Source organism: Lissotriton helveticus, chromosome 1_2, assembly GCF_964261635.1.
Source record: "Lissotriton helveticus chromosome 1_2, aLisHel1.1, whole genome shotgun sequence".
NCBI lineage: Eukaryota > Metazoa > Chordata > Amphibia > Caudata > Salamandridae > Lissotriton > Lissotriton helveticus.
Window position 1 is genome coordinate 325,401,874 of NC_136058.1, and position 17,108 is coordinate 325,418,981.

Consider the following 17,108-nt stretch of genomic DNA (forward strand, 5'->3'; position numbering starts at 1 on the left):
AACCTAGGAACTATTTAATTTCTCCTTAAAAGCTCTGCCTACGTGCAAGATGTACGAACTATCATTGCAGTTGCAAGAAGGCTGGTCTGAAGAATCAGGCCATTTGCAAACGCAAAATGGCTTTTTCTAATGTATTCAATGGAAGGTATTCGAAAGGGGTGTTTGGGTGTACCTTCCAAATACCGAATTGTATTGGTACATAGAAATGTTTTTCCACCATAATTTGGCCAAAACAATCATACTTCATCACCATCTCCGTGATTGTGGTAACCAATCCTCAAATGATAAGGTGTCCCGTAAAAACCTCTTCCCCTTTAAGAATGTTTCAAAACAATCATTGTATGTAGAGGCATTGGTCCTATGTACCACTGCCTATTCAAATAAAATAACAATGAAACAAATAAATCTGTTTTTAAATGATCCAATTTTCCTTTAATAAATAATATTAAGGACTACTTCTCCTGTGCCACAGTTTCAAGGTTGTACTTTCTGGCACAACTTAGTATGATCCTCACACTCTTTCATGATGTACTGATATTTTGTCATTCTGATTGTACTGAAAAGCTGGGGATATAGCTCAGTGGTAGAGCATTTGACTGCAGATCGAGAGGTCCCTGGTTCTAATCCGGGTGTCCCCTCACCCTATTTTGATTCTGTTGTTTGTAATTGGTACTTTTCATCAATTCCATTTGGATCATCTTTGACAGAGTCAGTGTTCCCTTGGATATTAATAGCATTTCAGTGTTTCCTGCTCAAAGCCTGTGAGTAAATGCAGTTTTTAACACTCAGCTTGGTATTCCCTTTGGGAAATTTCTGAAACATTGATCAATTTTGGAATTCGGCTCTTCCTTTCACAGCACTAAACAAAGGGAATGGACTATGAAACCAATTGACAACTTTGTTATACTGTTTGGTGCTTTCTTGTATTGCACTGAAGAAATGACGTATAAAACTTGGCAGCGAAGCAGTCAATCTATTTCTCATTTCACCTTTGTCTTCAGTCTTACATATATTCCACCTCTTCTCTGTGCATGCAAAGTATGTGTTTGTTTGAAGCACTTCACTTTTTGTGCAACCTAGGAACTATTTAATTTCTCCTTAAAAGCTTTGCCTACATGCAAGATGTACGAACTATCTTTGCAGTTGCAAGAAGGCTGGTCTGAAGAATCAGGCTATTTGCAAACGCAAAGTGGCTTTTTCTGATGTATTAAATGGAAGGTATTCGAAAGGGGTGTTTGTGTGTACCTTCCAAATACCGAATTGTAGTGGTACGTACAAATGTTTTTCCACCATAATTTGGCCCAAATCAATCATACTTCATCACCATCTCAGTGATTGTGGTAACCAATCCTCAAATGATAAGTTGTCCCGTAAAACCTCTTCCCCTTTAAAAATGTTTCAAAACAATCATTGTATGTAGAGGCATTGGTCCAATGTACGACTGCCTATTCAAATAAAATGACAATGAAACAAATATCTGTTTTTTAAATGATCCAGTTTTCCTTTATTAAATAATATTAAGGACTACTTCTCCTGTTCCACAGTTTCAAGGTTGTACTTTCTGGCACAACTTAGTATGATACTCACACTCTTTCATGATGTACTGATATTTTGTCATTCTGATTTTACTGAAAAGCTGGGGATATAGCTCAGTGGTAGAGCATTTGACTGCAGATCAAGAGGTCCCTGGTTCAAATCCGGGTGTCCCCTCACCCTATTTTGATTCTGTTGTTTGTAATTGGGACTTTTCATCAATTCCATTTGGATCATCTTTGACAGAGTCAGTGTTCCCTTGGATATTGCACTTTAATAGCATTTCAGTGTTTCCTGCTCAAAACCTGTGAGTAAATGCAGTTTTTAACACTCGGCTTGGTATTCCCTTTGGGAAATTTCTGTAACATCATTGATCAATTTTGGAATTCGGCTCTTCCTTTCACAGCACTAAACAAAGGGAATGGACTATGAAACCAATTGACAACTTTGTTATACTGTTTGGTGCTTTCTTGTATTGCACTGAAGAAATGGCGTATAAAACTTGGCAGCGAAGCAGTCAATCTATTTCTCATTTCACCTGTGTCTTCAGTCTTACATATATTCCACCTCTTCTCTGTGCATGCAAAGTATGTGTTTGTTTGAAGCACTTCATTTTTGTGCAACGTGGGAACTATTTAATTTCTCCTTAAAAGCTCTGCCTACGTGCAAGATGTACGAACTATCATTGCAGTTGGAAGAAGGCTGGTCTGAAGAATCAGGCCATTTGCAAATGCAAAATGACTTTTTCTGATGTATTAAATGGAAGGTATTCGAAAGGGGTGTTTGGGTGTACCTTCCAAATACCGAATTGTAGTGGTACGTAGAAATGTTTTTCCACCATAATTTGGCCAAAACAATCATACTTCATCACCATCTCCGTGATTGTGGTAACAAATCCTCAAATGATAAGGTGTCCCGTAAAAACCTCTACCCCTTTAAGAATGTTTCAAAACAATCATTGTATGTAGAAGCATTGGTCCTATGTACCACTGCCTATTCAAATAAAATAACAATGAAACAAATACATCTGTTTTTTAAATGATCCAGTTTTCCTTTAATAAATAATGTTAAGGACTACTTCTCCTGTTCCACCGTTTCAAGGTTGTACTTTCTGGCACAACTTAGTATGATCCTCACACTCTTTCATGATGTACTGATATTTTGTCATTCTTATTTTGCTCAAAAGCTGGGGATATAGCTCAGTGGTAGAGCATTTGACTGCAGATCAAGAGGTCCCTGGTTCAAATCTGGGTGTCCCCTCACCCTATTTTGATTCTGTTGTTTGTAATTTGGACTTTTTATCAATTCCATTTGGATTATCTTTGACAGAGTCAGTGTTCCCTTGGATATTGCACTTTAATAGCATTTCAGTGTTTCCTGCTCAAAACCTGTGAGTAAATGCAGTTTTTAACACTCGGCTTGGTATTCCCTTTGGGAAATTTCTGAAACATCATTGATCAATTTTGGAAATCGGCTCTTCCTTTCACAGCACTAAACAAAGGGAATGGACTATGAAACCAATTGACAATGTTGTTATACTGTTTGGTGCTTTCTTGTATTGCACTGAAGAAATGGCGTATAAAACTTGGCAGCGGAGCAGTCAATCTATTTCTCATTTCACCTGTGTCTTCAGTCTTACATATATTCCACCTCTTCTCTGTGCATGCAAAGTATGTGTTTGTTTGAAGCACTTCATTTTTGTGCAACGTAGGAACTATTTAATTTCTCCTTAAAAGCTCTGCCTACGTGCAAGATGTACGAACTATCATTGCAGTTGCAAGAAGGCTGGTCTGAAGAATCAGGCCATTTGCAAACGCAAAATGGCTTTTTCTGATGTATTAAATGGAAGGTATTCGAAAGGGGTGTTTGAGTGTACCTTCCAAATACTGAATTGAAGTGGTACGTAGAAATGTTTTTCCACCATAATTTGGCCCAAAACAATCATACTTCATCACCATCTCACTAATTGTGGTAACCAATCCTCAAATGATAAGATGTCCCGTAAAAACCTCTTCCCCTTTAAGAATGTTTCAAAACAATCATTGTATGTAGAGGCATTGGTCCTATGTACCACTGCCTATTCAAATAAAATAACAATGAAACAAATATCTGTTTTTTAAATGATCCAGTTTTCCTTTAATAAATAATATTAAGGACTATTTCTCCTGTTCCACAGTTTCAAGATTGTACTTTCCGGAACAACTTAGTATGATCCACTCACTCTTTCATGATGTACTGATATTTTGTCATTCTGACTTTACTGTAAAGCTGGGGATATAGCTCAGTGGTTGAGCATTTGACTGCCGATCAAGAGGTCCCTGGTTCACATCCGGGTGTCCCCTCACCCTATTTTGATTCTGTTGTTTGTAATTGGGACTTTTCATCAATTCCATTTGGATCATTTTTGACAGAGTCAGTGTTCCCTTGGATATTGCACTTTAATAGCATTTCCGTGTTTCCTGCTCAAAACCTGTGAGTAAATGCAGTTTTTAACACTCGGCTTGGTATTCCCTTTGGGAAATTTCTGAAACATCATTGATCAATTTTGGAAATCGGCTCTTCCTTTCACAGCACTAAACAAAGGGAATGGACTATGAAACCAATTGACAATGTTGTTATACTGTTTGGTGCTTTCTTGTATTGCACTGAAGAAATGGCGTATAAAACTTGGCAGCGGAGCAGTCAATCTATTTCTCATTTCACCTGTGTCTTCAGTCTTACATATATTCCACCTCTTCTCTGTGCATGCAAAGTATGTGTTTGTTTGAAGCACTTCATTTTTGTGCAACGTAGGAACTATTTAATTTCTCCTTAAAAGCTCTGCCTACGTGCAAGATGTACGAACTATCATTGCAGTTGCAAGAAGGCTGGTCTGAAGAATCAGGCCATTTGCAAACGCAAAATGGCTTTTTCTGATGTATTAAATGGAAGGTATTCGAAAGGGGTGTTTGAGTGTACCTTCCAAATACTGAATTGAAGTGGTACGTAGAAATGTTTTTCCACCATAATTTGGCCCAAAACAATCATACTTCATCACCATCTCACTAATTGTGGTAACCAATCCTCAAATGATAAGATGTCCCGTAAAAACCTCTTCCCCTTTAAGAATGTTTCAAAACAATCATTGTATGTAGAGGCATTGGTCCTATGTACCACTGCCTATTCAAATAAAATAACAATGAAACAAATATCTGTTTTTTAAATGATCCAGTTTTCCTTTAATAAATAATATTAAGGACTATTTCTCCTGTTCCACAGTTTCAAGATTGTACTTTCCGGAACAACTTAGTATGATCCACTCACTCTTTCATGATGTACTGATATTTTGTCATTCTGACTTTACTGAAAAGCTGGGGATATAGCTCAGTGGTAGAGCATTTGACTGCAGATCAAGAGGTCCCTGGTTCACATCCGGGTGTCCCCTCACCCTATTTTGATTCTGTTGTTTGTAATTGGGACTTTTCATCAATTCCATTTGGATCATTTTTGACAGAGTCAGTGTTCCCTTGGATATTGCACTTTAATAGCATTTCAGTGTTTCCTGCTCAAAACCTGTGAGTAAATGCAGTTTTTAACACTCGGCTTGGTATTCCCTTTGGGAAATTTCTGTAACATCATTGATCAATTTTGGAATTCGGCTCTTCCTTTCACAGCACTAAACAAAGGGAAAGGACTATGAAACCAATTGACAACTTTGTTATACTGTTTGGTGCTTTCTTGTATTGCACTGAAGAAATGGCGTACAAAACTTGCCAGCGAAGCAGTCAATCTATTTCTCATTTCACCTCCGTCTTCAGTCTTACATATATTTCACCTCTTCTCTGTGCATGCAAAGTATGTGTTTGTTTGAAGCACTTCATTTTTGTGCAACGTAGGAACTATTTAATTTCTCCTCAAAAGCTCTGCCTACTTGCAAGATGTACGAACTATCATTGCAGTTGCAAGAAGGCTGGTCTGCAGAATCAGGCCATTTGAAAACGCAAAATGGCTTTTTCTGATGTATTAAATGGAAGGTATTCGAAAGGGGTGTTTGGGTGTACCCTCCAAATACCGAATTGTAGTGGTACGTAGAAATGTTTTTCCACCATAATTTGGCCAAAAGAATCATACTTCATCACCATCTCCGTGATTGTGGTAACCAATCCTCAAATGATGAGGTGTCCCGTAAAAACCTCTTCCCCTTTAAGAATGTTTCAAAACAATCATTGTATGTAGAGGCATTGGTCCTATGTACCACTGCCTATTCAAATAAAATAACAATGAAACAAATAAATCTGTTTTTAAATGATCCAGTTTTCCTTTAATAAATAATATTAAGGACTTTTTCTCCTGTTCCACAGTTTCAAGGTTGTACTTTCTGGCACAACTTAGTATGATCCTCACACTCTTTCATGATGTACTGATATTTTGTCATTCTGATTCTACTGAAAAGCTGGGGATATAGCTCAGTGGTAGAGCATTTGACTGCAGATCAAGAGGTCCCTGGTTCAAAGCCGGGTGTCCCCTCACCCTATTTTGATTCTGTTGTTTGTAATTGGTACTTTTCATCAATTCCATTTGGATCATCTTTGACAGAGTCAGTGTTCCCTTGGATATTGCACTTTAATAACATTTCAGTGTTTCCTGCTCAAAACCTGTGAGTAAATGCAGTTTTTAACACTCGGCTTGGTATTCCCTTTGGGAAATTTCTGAAACATCATTGATCAATTTTGGAATTCGGCTCTTCCTTTCACTGCACTAAACAAAGGGAATGGACTATGAAACCAATTGACAACTTTGTTATACTGTTTGGTGCTTTCTTGTATTGCACTGAGGAAATGGCGTATAAAACTTGGCAGCGAAGCAGTCAATCTATTTCTCATTTCACCTTTGTCTTCAGTCTCACATATATTCCACCTCTTCTCTGTGCATGCAAAGTATGTGTTTGTTTGAAGCACTTCACTTTTTGTGCAACTTAGGAACTATTTAATTTCTCCTTAAAAGCTCTGCCTACGTGCAAGATGTACGAACTATCTTTGCAGTTGCAAGAAGGCTGATCTGAAGAATCAGGCCATTTGCAAATGCAAAATGGCTTTTTCTGATGTATTAAATGGAAGGTATTCGAAAGGGGTGTTTGGGTGTACCTTCCAAATACCGAATTGTAGTGGTACGTAGAAATGTTTTTCCACCATAATTTGGCCAAAACAATCATACTTCATCACCATCTCCGTGATTGTGGTAACCAATCCTCAAATGATAAGGTGTCCCGTAAAAACCTCTTCCCCTTTAAGAATGTTTCAAAACAATCATTGTATGTAGAGGCATTGGTCCTATGTACCACTGCCTATTCAAATAAAATAACAATGAAACAAATAAATCTGTTTTTTAAATGATCCAGTTTTCCTTTAATAAATAATATTAAGGACTACTTCTCCTGTTCCACAGTTTCAAGGTTGTACTTTCTGGCACAACTTAGTATGATCCTCACACTCTTTCATGATGTACTGATATTTTGTCATTCTTATTTTAATGCAAAGCTGGGGATATAGCTCAGTGGTAGAGCATTTGACTGCAGATCAAGAGGTCCCTGGTTCAAATCCGGGTGTCTCCTCACCCTATTTTGATTCTGTTGTTTGTAATTGGGACTTTTCATCAATTGCATTTGGATCATCTTTGACTGAGTCAGTGTTCCCTTGGATATTGCACTTTAATAGCATTTCAGTGTTTCCTGCTCAAAGCCTGTGAGTAAATGCAGTTTTTAACACTCGGCTTGGTATTCCCTTTGGGAAATTTCTGAAACATTGATCAATTTTGGAATTCGGCTCTTCCTTTCACAGCACTAAACAAAGGGAATGGACTATGAAACCAATTGACAACTTTGTTATACTGTTTGGTGCTTTCTTGTATTGCACTGAAGAAATGGCGTATAAAACTTGGCAGCGAAGCAGTCAATCTATTTCTCATTTCACCTGTGTCTTCAGTCTTACATATATTCCACCTCTTCTCTGTGCATGCAAAGTATGTGTTTGTTTGAAGCACTTCATTTTTGTGCAACGTAGGAACTATTTAATTTCTCCTTAAAAGCTCTGCCTACGTGCAAGATGTACGAACTATCTTTGCAGTTGCAAGAAGGCTGGTCTGAAGAATCAGGCTATTTGCAAAAGCAAAATGGCTTTTTCTGATGTATTAAATGGAAGGTATTCGAAAGGGGTGTTTGGGTGTACCTTCCAAATACTGAATTGTAGTGTTACGTAGAAATGTTTTTCCACCATAATTTGGCCCAAAACAATCATACTTCATCACCATCTCACTAATTGTGGTAACCAATCCTCAAATGATAAGGTGTCCCGTAAAAACCTCTTCCCCTTTAAGAATGTTTCAAAACAATCATTGTATGTAGATGCATTGGTCCTATGTACCACTGCCTATTCAAATAAAATAACAATGAAACAAATATCTGTTTTTTAAATGATCCAGTTTTCCTTTAATAAATAATATTAAGGACTATTTCTCCTGTTCCACAGTTTCAAGGTTGTACTTTCCGGAACAACTTAGTATGATCCACTCACTCTTTTTTATGATGTACTGATATTTTGTCATTCTGATTTTACTGTAAAGCTGGGGATATAGCTCAGTGGTAGAGCATTTGACTGCAGATCAAGAGGTCCCTGGTTCAAATCCAGGTGTCCCCTTACCCTATTTTGATTCTGTTGTTTGTAATTGGGACTTTTCATCAATTCCATTTGGATCATCTTTGACTGAGTCAGTGTTCCCTTGGATATTGCACTTTAATAGCATTTCAGTGTTTCCTGCTCAAAGCCTGTGAGTAAATGCAGTTTTTAACACTCGGCTTGGTATTCCCTTTGGGAAATTTCTGAAACATTGATCAATTTTGGAATTCGGCTCTTCCTTTCACAGCACTAAACAAAGGGAATGGACTATGAAACCAATTGACAACTTTGTTATACTGTTTGGTGCTTTCTTGTATTGCAATGAAGAAATGGCGTATAAAACTTGGCAGCGAAGCAGTCAATCTATTTCTCATTTCACCTTTGTCTTCAGTCTTACATATATTCCACCTCTTCTCTGTGCATGCAAAGTATGTGTTTGTTTGAAGCACTTCACTTTTTGTGCAACCTAGGAACTATTTAATTTCTCCTTAAAAGCTCTGCCTACGTGCAAGATGTACGAACTATCATTGCAGTTGCAAGAAGGCTGGTCTGAAGAATCAGGCCATTTGCAAACGCAAAATGGCTTTTTCTGATGTATTAAATGGAAGGTATTCGAAAGGGGTGTTTGGGTGTACCTTCCAAATACCGAATTGTATTGGTACGTAGAAATGTTTTTCCACCATAATTTGGCCAAAACAATCATACTTCATCACCATCTCCGTGATTGTGGTAACCAATCCTCAAATGATAAGGTGTCCCGTAAAAACCTCTTCCCCTTTAAGAATGTTTCAAAACAATCATTGTATGTAGAGGCATTGGTCCTATGTACCACTGCCTATTCAAATAAAATAACAATGAAACAAATAAATCTGTTTTTAAATGATACAGTTTTCCTTTAATAAATAATATTAAGGACTACTTCTCCTGTTCCACAGTTTCAAGGTTGTACTTTCTGGCACAACTTAGTATGATCCTCACACTCTTTCATGATGTACTGATATTTTGTCATTCTGATTGTACTGCAAAGCTGGGGATATAGCTCAGTGGTAGAGCATTTGACTGCAGATCGAGAGGTCCCTGGTTCTAATCCGGGTGTCCCCTCACCCTATTTTGATTCTGTTGTTTGTAATTGGGACGTTTCATCAATTCCATTTGGATCATCTTTGACAGAGTCAGTGTTCCCAGGATATTAATAGCATTTCAGTGTTTCCTGCTCAAAACCTCTGAGTAAATGCAGTTTTTAACACTCGGCTTGGTATTCCGGTTGGGAAATTTCTGAAACATCATTGATCAATTTTGGAATTCGGCTCTTCCTTTCACAGCACTAAACAAAGGGAATGGACTATGAAACCAATTGACAACTTTGTTATACTGTTTGGTGCTTTCTTGTATTGCACTGAAGAAATGACGTATAAAACTTGGTAGCGAAGCAGTCAATCTATTTCTCATTTCACCTTTGTCTTCAGTCTTACATATATTCCACCTCTTCTCTGTGCATGCAAAGTATGTGTTTGTTTGAAGCACTTCACTTTTTGTGCAACCTAGGAACTATTTAATTTCTCCTTAAAAGCTTTGCCTACATTAAAGATGTACGAACTATCTTTGCAGTTGCAAGAAGGCTGGTCTGAAGAATCAGGCTATTTGCAAACGCAAAGTGGCTTTTTCTGATGTACTAAATGGAAGGTATTCGAAAGGGGTGTTTGTGTGTACCTTCCAAATACCGAATTGTAGTGGTACGTACAAATGTTTTTCGACCATAATTTGGCCCAAATCAATCATACTTCATCACCATCTCAGTGATTGTGGTAACCAATCCTCAAATGATAAGTTGTCCCGTAAAAACCTCTTCCCCTTTAAAAATGTTTCAAAACAATCATTGTATGTAGAGGCATTGGTCCAATGTACGACTGCCTATTCAAATAAAATGACAATGAAACAAATATCTGTTTTTTAAATGATCCAGTTTTCCTTTATTAAATAATATTAAGGACTACTTCTCTTGTTCCACAGTTTCAAGGTTGTACTTTCTGGCACAACTTAGTATGATACTCACACTCTTTCATGATGTACTGATATTTTGTCATTCTGACTTTACTGAAAAGCTGGGGATATAGCTCAGTGGTAGAGTATTTGACTGCAGATCAAGATGTCCCTGGTTCAAATCCGGGTGTACCCTCACCCTATTTTGATTCTCTTGTTTGTAATTGGGACTTTTCATCAATTCCATTTGGATCATCTTTGACAGAGTCAGTGTTCCCTTGGATATTGCACTTTAATAGCATTTCAGTGTTTCCTGCTCAAAACCTGTGAGTAAATGCAGTTTTTAACACTCGGTTTGGTATTCCCTTTGGGAAATTTCTGAAACATCATTGATCAATTTTGGAATTCGGCTCTTCCTTTCACAGCACTAAACAAAGGGAATGGACTATGAAACCAATTGACAACTTTGTTATACTGTTTGGTGCTTTCTTGTATTGCACTGAAGAAATGGCGTATAAAACTTGGCAGCGAAGCAGTCAATCTATTTCTCATTTCACCTGTGTCTTCAGTCTTACATATATTCCACCTCTTCTCTGTGCATGCAAAGTATGTGTTTGTTTGAAGCACTTCATTTTTGTGCAACGTAGGAACTATTTAATTTCTCCTTAAAAGCTCTGCCTACGTGCAAGATGTACGAACTATCATTGCAGTTGGAAGAAGGCTGGTCTGAAGAATCAGGCCATTTGCAAATGCAAAATGACTTTTTCTGATGTATTAAATGGAAGGTATTCGAAAGGGGTGTTTGGGTGTACCTTCCAAATACCGAATTGTAGTGGTACGTAGAAATGTTTTTCCACCATAATTTGGCCAAAACAATCATACTTCATCACCATCTCCGTGATTGTGGTAACAAATCCTCAAATGATAAGGTGTCCCGTAAAAACCTCTACCCCTTTAAGAATGTTTCAAAACAATCATTGTATGTAGAAGCATTGGTCCTATGTACCACTGCCTATTCAAATAAAATAACAATGAAACAAATACATCTGTTTTTTAAATGATCCAGTTTTCCTTTAATAAATAATGTTAAGGACTACTTCTCCTGTTCCACCGTTTCAAGGTTGTACTTTCTGGCACAACTTAGTATGATCCTCACACTCTTTCATGATGTACTGATATTTTGTCATTCTTATTTTACTCAAAAGCTGGGGATATAGCTCAGTGGTAGAGCATTTGACTGCAGATCAGAAGGTCCCTGGTTCAAATCCGGGTGTCCCCTCACCCTATTTTGATTCTGTTGTTTGTAATTGGGACTTTTCATCAATTCCATTTGGATCATCTTTGACTGAGTCAGTGTTCCCTTGGATATTGCACTTTAATAGCATTTCAGTGTTTCCTGCTCAAAGCCTGTGAGTAAATGCAGTTTTTAACACTCGGCTTGGTATTCCCTTTGGGAAATTTCTGAAACATTGATCAATTTTGGAATTCGGCTCTTCCTTTCACAGCACTAAACAAAGGGAATGGACTATGAAACCAATTGACAACTTTGTTATACTGTTTGGTGCTTTCTTGTATTGCACTGAAGAAATGGCGTATAAAACTTGGCAGCGGAGCAGTCAATCTATTTCTCATTTCACCTGTGTCTTCAGTCTTACATATATTCCACCTCTTCTCTGTGCATGCAAAGTATGTGTTTGTTTGAAGCACTTCATTTTTGTGCAACGTAGGAACTATTTAATTTCTCCTTAAAAGCTCTGCCTACGTGCAAGATGTACGAACTATCATTGCAGTTGCAAGAAGGCTGGTCTGAAGAATCAGGCCATTTGCAAACGCAAAATGGCTTTTTCTGATGTATTAAATGGAAGGTATTCGAAAGGGGTGTTTGGTTGCACCTTCCAAATACCGAATTGTAGTGGTACGTAGAAATGTTTTTCCACCATAATTTGGCCAAAACAATCATACTTCATCATCATCTCCGTGATTGTGGTAACCAATCCTCAAATGATAAGGTGTCCCGTAAAAACCTCTTCCCCTTTAAGAATGTTTCAAAACAATCATTGTATGTAGAGGCATTGGTCCTATGTACCACTGCCTATTCAAATAAAATAACAATGAAACGAATAAATCTGTTTTTAAATGATCCAGTTTTCCTTTAATAAATAATATTAAGGACTTCTTCTCCTGTTCCAAAGTTTCAAGGTTGTACTTTCTGGCACAACTTAGTATGATCCTCACACTCTTTCATGATGTACTGATATTTTGTCATTCTTATTTTACTGAAAAGCTGGGGATATGGCTCAGTGGTAGAGCATTTGACTGCAGATCAAGAGGTCCCTGGTTCAAATCCGGGTGTCCCCTCACCCTATTTTGATTCTGTTGTTTGTAATTGGGACTTTTCATCAATTCCATTTGGATCATCTTTGACTGAGTCAGTGTTCCCTTGGATATTGCACTTTAATAGCATTTCAGTGTTTCCTGCTCAGAGCCTGTGAGTAAATGCAGTTTTTAACACTCGGCTTGGTATTCCCTTTGGGAAATTTCTGAAACATTGATCAATTTTGCAATTCGGCTCTTCCTTTCACAGCACTAAACAAAGGGAATGGACTATGAAACCAGTTGACAACTTTGTTATACTGTTTGGTGCTTTCTTGTATTGCACTGAAGAAATGGCGTATAAAACTTGCAGCGAAGCAGTCAATCTATTTCTCATTTCACCTTTGTCTTCAGTCTTACATATATTCCACCTCCTCTCTGTGCATGCAAAGTATGTGTTTGTTTGAAGCACTTCACTTTTTGTGCAACCTAGGAACTATTTAATTTCTCCTTAAAAGCTCTGCCTGCGTGCAAGATGTACGAACTATCTTTGCAGTTGCAAGAAGGCTGGTCTGAAGAATCAGGTTATTTGCAAACGCAAAGTGGCTTTTTCTGATGTATTAAATGGAAGGTATTCGAAAGGGGTGTTTGGGTGTACCTTCCAAATACCGAATTGTAGTGGTACGTAGAAATGTTTTTCCACCATAATTTGGCCAAAACAATCATACTTCATCACCATCTCCGTGATTGTGGTAACAAATACTCAAATGATAAGGTGTCCCGTAAAAACCTCTACCCCTTTAAGAATGTTTCAAAACAATCATTGTATGTAGAGGCATTGGTCCTATGTACCACTGCCTATTAAAATAAAATAACAATGAAACAAATAAATCTGTTTTTTAAATGATCCAGTTTTCCTTTAATAAATAATGCTAAGGACTACTTCTCCTGTTCCACCGTTTCAAGGTTGTACTTTCTGGCACAACTTAGTATGATCCTCACACTCTTTCAATATGTACTGATATTTTGTCATTCTGATCTTACTGAAAAGCTGTGGATATAGCTCAGTGGTAGAGCATTTGACTGCAGATCAAGAGGTCCCTGGTTAAAATCCGGTTGTACCCTTACCCTATTTTGATTCTGTTGTTTGTAATTTGGACTTTTCATCAATTCCATTTGGATTATCTTTGACAGAGTCAGTGTTCCCTTGGATATTGCACTTTAATAGCATTTCAGTGTTTCCTGCTCAAAACCTGTGAGTAAATGCAGTTTTTAACACTCGGCTTGGTATTCCCTTTGGGAAATTTCTGAAACATCATTGATCAATTTTGGAAATCGGCTCTTCCTTTCACAGCACTAAACAAAGGGAATGGACTATGAAACCAATTGACAATGTTGTTATACTGTTTGGTGCTTTCTTGTATTGCACTGAAGAAATGGCGTATAAAACTTGGCAGCGGAGCAGTCAATCTATTTCTCATTTCACCTGTGTCTTCAGTCTAACATATATTCCACCTCTTCTCTGTGCATGCAAAGTATGTGTTTGTTTGAAGCACTTCATTTTTGTGCAACGTAGGAACTATTTAATTTCTCCTTAAAAGCTCTGCCTACGTGCAAGATGTACGAACTATCATTGCAGTTGCAAGAAGGCTGGTCTGAAGAATCAGGCCATTTGCAAACGCAAAATGGCTTTTTCTGATGTATTAAATGGAAGGTATTCGAAAGGGGTGTTTGGGTGTACCTTCCAAATACTGAATTGTAGTGGTACGTAGAAATGTTTTTCCACCATAATTTGGCCCAAAACAATCACACTTCATCACCATCTCACTAATTGTGGTAACCAATCCTCAAATGATAAGGTGTCCCGTAAAAACCTCTTCCCCTTTAAGAATGTTTCAAAACAATCATTGTATGTAGAGGCATTGGTCTGATGTACCACTGCCTATTCAAATAAAATAACAATGAAACAAATATCTGTTTTTTAAATGATCCAGTTTTCCTTTAATAAATAATATTAAGGACTATTTCTCCTGTTCCACAGTTTCAAGATTGTACTTTCCGGAACAACTTAGTATGATCCACTCACTCTTTCATGATGTACTGATATTTTGTCATTCTGACTTTACTGTAAAGCTGGGGATATAGCTCAGTGGTAGAGCATTTGACTGCAGATCAAGAGGTCCCTGGTTCACATCCGGGTGTCCCCTCACCCTATTTTGATTCTGTTGTTTGTAATTGGGACTTTTCATCAATTCCATTTGGATCATTTTTGACAGAGTCAGTGTTCCCTTGGATATTGCACTTTAATAGCATTTCAGTGTTTCCTGCTCAAAACCTGTGAGTAAATGCAGTTTTTAACACTCGGCTTGGTATTCCCTTTGGGAAATTTCTGTAACATCATTGATCAATTTTGGAATTCGGCTCTTCCTTTCACAGCACTAAACAAAGGGAATGGACTATGAAACCAATTGACAACTTTGTTATACTGTTTGGTGCTTTCTTGTATTGCACTGAAGAAATGGCGTACAAAACTTGGCAGCGAAGCAGTCAATCTATTTCTCATTTCACCTCTGTCTTCAGTCTTACATATATTTCACCTCTTCTCTGTGCATGCAAAGTATGTGTTTGTTTGAAGCACTTCATTTTTGTTCAACGTAGGAACTATTTAATTTCTCCTCAAAAGCTCTGCCTACTTGCAAGATGTACGAACTATCATTGCAGTTGCAAGAAGGCTGGTCTGAAGAATCAGGCCATTTGAAAACGCAAAATGGCTTTTTCTGATGTATTAAATGGAAGGTATTCGAAAGGGGTGTTTGGGTGTACCTTCCAAATACCGAATTGTAGTGGTACGTAGAAATGTTTTTCCACCATAATTTGGCCAAAAGAATCATACTTCATCACCATCTCCGTGATTGTGGTAACCAATCCTCAAATGATAAGGTGTCCCGTAAAAACCTCTTCCCCTTTAAGAATGTTTCAAAACAATCATTGTATGTAGAGGCATTGGTCCTATGTACCACTGCCTATTCAAATAAAATAACAATGAAACAAATAAATCTGTTTTTAAATGATCCAGTTTTCCTTTAATAAATAATATTAAGGACTATTTCTCCTGTTCCACAGTTTCAAGGTTGTACTTTCTGGCACAACTTAGTATGATCCTCACACTCTTTCATGATGTACTGATATTTTGTCATTCTTATTTTAATGCAAAGCTGGGGATATAGCTCAGTGGTAGAGCATTTGACTGCAGATCAAGAGGTCTCTGGTTCAAATCCGGGTGTCCCCTCACCCTATTTTGATTCTGTTGTTTGTAATTGGGACTTTTCATCAATTGCATTTGGATCATCTTTGACTGAGTCAGTGTTCCCTTGGATATTGCACTTTAATAGCATTTCAGTGTTTCCTGCTCAAAGCCTGTGAGTAAATGCAGTTTTTAACACTCGGCTTGGTATTCCCTTTGGGAAATTTCTGAAACATTGATCAATTTTGGAAATCGGCTCTTCCTTTCACAGCACTAAACAAAGGGAATGGACTATGAAACCAATTGACAATGTTGTTATACTGTTTGGTGCTTTCTTGTATTGCACTGAAGAAATGGCGTATAAAACTTGGCAGCGGAGCAGTCAATCTATTTCTCATTTCACCTTTGTCTTCAGTCTCACATATATTCCACCTCTTCTCTGTGCATGCAAAGTATGTGTTTGTTTGAAGCACTTCACTTTTTGTGCAACTTAGGAACTATTTAATTTCTCCTTAAAAGCTCTGCCTACGTGCAAGATGTACGAACTATCTTTGCAGTTGCAAGAAGGCTGGTCTGAAGAATCAGGCTATTTGCAAACGCAAAGTGGCTTTTTCTGATGTATTAAAAGGAAGGTATTCAAAAGGAGTGTTTGGGTGTACCTTCCAAATACCGAATTGTAGTGGTACGTACAAATGTTTTTCCACCATAATTTGGCCAAAAACAATCATACTTCATCACCATCTCAGTGATTGTGGTAACCAATCCTCAAATGATAAGTTGTCCCGTAAAAACCTCTTCCCCTTTAAGAATGTTTCAAATCAATCATTGTATGTAGAGGCATTGGTCCAATGTACGACTGCCTATTCAAATAAAATAACAATGAAACAAATATCTGTTTTTTAAATGATCCAGTTTTCCTTTAATAAATAATATTAAGGACTACTTCTCCTGTTCCACAGTTTCAAGGTTGTACTTTCCGGAACAACTCAGTATGATCCTCTCACTCTTTCATGATGTACTGATATTTTGTCATTCTGATTTTACTGAAAAGCTGGGGATATAGCTCAGTGGTAGACCATTTGACTGCAGATCAAGAGGTACCTGGTTCAAATCCTGGAGTCCCCTCACCCTAGTTTGATTCTGTTGTTTGTAATTGGGACTTTTCATCAATTCCATTTGGATCATCTTTGACAGAGTCAGTGTTCCCTTGGATATTGCACTTTAATAGCATTTCAGTGTTTCCTGCTCAAAACCTGTGAGTAATTGCAGTTTTTAACACTCGGCTTGGTATTCCCTTTGGGAAATTTCTGAAACATCTTTGATAAATTTTGGAATTCAGCTCTTCCTTTCACAGCACTAAACAAAGGGAATGGACTATGAAACCAATT

At 37.6% G+C, this 17,108-nt stretch overlaps 8 non-coding genes across 8 annotated transcripts; all 8 read left to right on the plus strand.

Annotated features, from left to right (window-relative positions):
- The first annotated feature begins 1,638 nt into the window (after nucleotides 1-1,638).
- TRNAC-GCA (transfer RNA cysteine (anticodon GCA)) lies at nucleotides 1,639-1,710 on the plus strand. Its single transcript has one exon. It is a non-coding gene; the product is annotated as a tRNA-Cys (tRNA).
- A 1,011-nt stretch (nucleotides 1,711-2,721) lies between these two features.
- On the plus strand, nucleotides 2,722-2,793 carry TRNAC-GCA (transfer RNA cysteine (anticodon GCA)). Its single transcript has one exon. It is a non-coding gene; the product is annotated as a tRNA-Cys (tRNA).
- Nucleotides 2,794-5,967: 3,174 nt separating this feature from the next.
- TRNAC-GCA (transfer RNA cysteine (anticodon GCA)) lies at nucleotides 5,968-6,039 on the plus strand. The gene has a single exon. It is a non-coding gene; the product is annotated as a tRNA-Cys (tRNA).
- Nucleotides 6,040-7,051: 1,012 nt separating this feature from the next.
- TRNAC-GCA (transfer RNA cysteine (anticodon GCA)) lies at nucleotides 7,052-7,123 on the plus strand. Its single transcript has one exon. It is a non-coding gene; the product is annotated as a tRNA-Cys (tRNA).
- A 1,009-nt stretch (nucleotides 7,124-8,132) lies between these two features.
- Nucleotides 8,133-8,204, plus strand: TRNAC-GCA (transfer RNA cysteine (anticodon GCA)). Its single transcript has one exon. It is a non-coding gene; the product is annotated as a tRNA-Cys (tRNA).
- A 3,166-nt stretch (nucleotides 8,205-11,370) lies between these two features.
- Nucleotides 11,371-11,442, plus strand: TRNAC-GCA (transfer RNA cysteine (anticodon GCA)). The gene has a single exon. It is a non-coding gene; the product is annotated as a tRNA-Cys (tRNA).
- Nucleotides 11,443-12,449: 1,007 nt separating this feature from the next.
- TRNAC-GCA (transfer RNA cysteine (anticodon GCA)) lies at nucleotides 12,450-12,521 on the plus strand. The gene has a single exon. It is a non-coding gene; the product is annotated as a tRNA-Cys (tRNA).
- Nucleotides 12,522-15,693: 3,172 nt separating this feature from the next.
- On the plus strand, nucleotides 15,694-15,765 carry TRNAC-GCA (transfer RNA cysteine (anticodon GCA)). The gene has a single exon. It is a non-coding gene; the product is annotated as a tRNA-Cys (tRNA).
- Nucleotides 15,766-17,108: the final 1,343 nt, after the last annotated feature.